This window comes from Acomys minous (genome assembly GCF_964271855.1).
Source record: "Acomys minous genome assembly, chromosome: 7".
Taxonomy (NCBI): Eukaryota; Metazoa; Chordata; class Mammalia; order Rodentia; family Muridae; genus Acomys; species Acomys minous.
The window spans coordinates 111,809,862-111,812,967 of record NC_140488.1 but is presented as its reverse complement, the minus strand read 5'-3'; positions in this window follow the sequence as shown (position 1 = coordinate 111,812,967).

The window sequence follows — 3,106 nt, the reverse complement described above, 5'->3', positions numbered from 1 at the left end:
TTAGCCGCTCCAAGACAAAGTCTCGGCCAATCGCCAAAGACGCTGTCACACAAGGAGAGACGTAGCCGGGGCAACGTCAGCAATTGGGGCAGGGCCTAACGTGATAGGCGGAATGCTCTGCCAATAGGAGTTAATGGTTTTAAGAGCTGATGGTCCCGCCCCCGCTAGCCCACAATGACGGGTCACGAGATGAAGGGTAGGGCCCCCGCAGTAAAAGCAGGTGGCCCCACCGGTTGCAGGTTCTTGAAAGCCCGCAGTGAGGCTAACTCCTGGGTGTGGACCTTTTGTCCAGCCTCCGGGTGACGATCTTGAACACAAGTGTTTGTCTTTCCCCATCTCGTGCCTCCGCCCTCTGCGAATGACAGCTGCGGAAAGCGCCTGCCTAGCTCAGGTTTTTCTAAGGAGTGCACAGAGGTAGAACACCTGCCGAGTTCATTGTGCCTGGGGAAAGACCTGCACTCTTAGTAGAGGAGCTATTTGAAATACAGGACTCCTACTTGAATTTGAGTTGTAGATGAAGAGTAATTTTTTTTTTTTTTTTGGTTTTGGTTTTGGGTTTTTTTTTTTTTGAGACATGGTTTCTCCGTGTAGCATTGGCTATCCTGGACTCACTTCGCAGTCCAGGCTGGCCTCGAACTCCCTGCCTCTGCCTCCCTGAGTGCTGGGAGTAAAGGTGTGCGCCACCGCGTCTGGCAAGGAGTAATTTTTTAGTGTGTCTGGAACATTTGTTTTATTTGTTTTTATATACACAATGTATCCATTGACTGAAAGTCAAATGTAACTGGGTATCTTTTTTTTTTTTTTTTTTTTTTTTTTGATTTACTGTTTCTAACAGCTTTGCCCCCAAACACTGCGATCTACAAAGAGTGATCTGGCCGAATGTTAATGACTTCATCCATTCCTCCCTTGGTTTCTACTCTGTGCAAGGTGCTCAGGGAGGCCATATGAGGGCTAGATATACTAATTAGACCAGGATCATCCTTTCCCATACCTCATAGGCTTTTATCTATGAGCAAGGCAAGAAGTAACATTGTTGCCGGGCATGGTGGATCACACCTTTAGTCCCAGCACTCGGGAGGCAGAGGCAGGCGGATCCCTGTGAGTTCGAGGCCAACCTGGTCTACAAAGTGAGTCCAAGACAGCTACACAGAGAAACCCTGTCTCGAAAAAAAAAAATCCAGGGAGGGGAAAAAGTATAGCATATATGGCTGGAAGAATGCCTTCTCTGGTTGAACTTTTAACTTTTTAGTTTGACGAAAGAGGTCTTATAAGGTAGAAGGGCAGAGCTAAACTTTTCATTTTTTCCCTTGATTTTCTTTTTTTTTTTCTTTTTAATTTTAATTCTGAGGATGGAGCCCCAGAGCTTTGCATAGTCTAGGCAACTGCTCTGCCACTGAGCTATGCCTCCACTAGAAAAATGTTTTGTTTTGTTTTTACAGCTCTTGACTTGCCCACAGAAGAGCTACAATTCATTCGGTATTATTGGGGAGCCACGGAAGGTGGTTGACCATGGTTCAGTGCACAAGTGGAAGGCAGATGCAGGAGAGGGGAATCTGCTCCCCGATTCTCAGTTTACAGATGCCATTTTCTTCTTGGACTTGACTGAGGGAGAACAAAAGGAGCTACAGCTGCTCCACGAGTTCCCCAGCTGAGACTTAGCCAGCCCAAGAGCTGGAAACCAACGCACACTCCCCAAATCCTCAGAAGGTGCTTGCTAGAAACCACCGTGCTTACCAAAGGCACTCTCATTTTATAATGCAGTCTGCATGTCCTCACATGACCTCAGCAAGCTCTTAACTCACAGTTTTGTGGTTTTTGTCCAAGAGAGAATTTGCACGCATGTGTCTTTAAAGAAATCTGAAGGGGGCAGGGGTTTCTATTAGAAGTGTAAAATTATTGTATTAGAACCAAAGTGCCTAAAGCAGCTAATTTCAAAAACCTAAACTGTGCCATAACTACCATGGACATTAAAAAATTAATTTAAACAATGTTTTTTAAGGACCAAGGAGAGGGCTCAACTGGTGATGCCACTATCTGTGCAAGACTGAAAACCCAATCTCAGCCTGAACCAGTCTGGATTTGGTAGTATGCATCTCAGCACTCCTGTGTTGAAACAGGAGGCAGAAACAGGAGAATCATCTGGAAGTTCCAGGGCCAGCTAGCACGGAGTACACAGCATAGCATTAGAAACAAGAGAGACCCTCCCCCAACAAGGTGGAGGCTAGAACCAATGCCTGAAAGTGGCTTTCTTTCTTTTCTTTCTTTCTTTCTTTTTTTTTTTTCCGAGACAAGGTTTCTCTGTGTAGCCTTGGCTGTCCTGGACTTGCTTTGTAGACCAGGCTGGCCTCGAACTCTCAGTGATCCGCCTGTCTCTGCCTCCTGAGTGCTGGGATTAAAGGCGTGCGCCACCACGCCTGGCTGAAAGTGGCTTTCTAACCTACACACACACACACACACACACCACAAAATAAGTAGACAAATAAATCGTTAACATACAGTCACTTCTGTACTGGACAGCTAAAATTCTTCTCTTCGACCATCTTGCTGCATGTCGGAGAGCAGATTTGAGCAAGTAGCTCGCAAGAATGTGTCTAAATGAATCTTAGGGATATAGTCAGGTAAAGTGGGACAGAGCTCCCACAAATTTAACCTAAAGAAATATATAGCCTTTTCTGCTCTTAAAACAATTCTAGGACATTCTGATTCATTTGAATTTGAGCAATAGCAAAAATACTATAAGTAGATTAGAATATAAAATAACATTCTTTCGTTCTCTGTCTTTTTTTTTTTTTTTTTTTTGGATTTTTGAGACAGGGTCTCTCTGTGTAGCCTTGGCTGTCCAGGACTCCCTTTGTAGACCAGGCTGGCCTTGAACTCACAACGATCCGCCTGCCTCTGCCTCCCGAGTGCTGGGATTAAAGGCATGCGCCACCACGCCCGGCTTTCGTTCTCTGTCTTGAGAAACACTTTCTTTTTTTTTTTTTTTTAACTTTTGAGTCTTTTACATCAAAGGCCTCTTTTCAGCTGAGGTATCAAAGAGACATTAGCATTCAGCAAGATAAACACTGTACTAGCGAGCCTTCTCTTTATGGCATAGATGGAGATG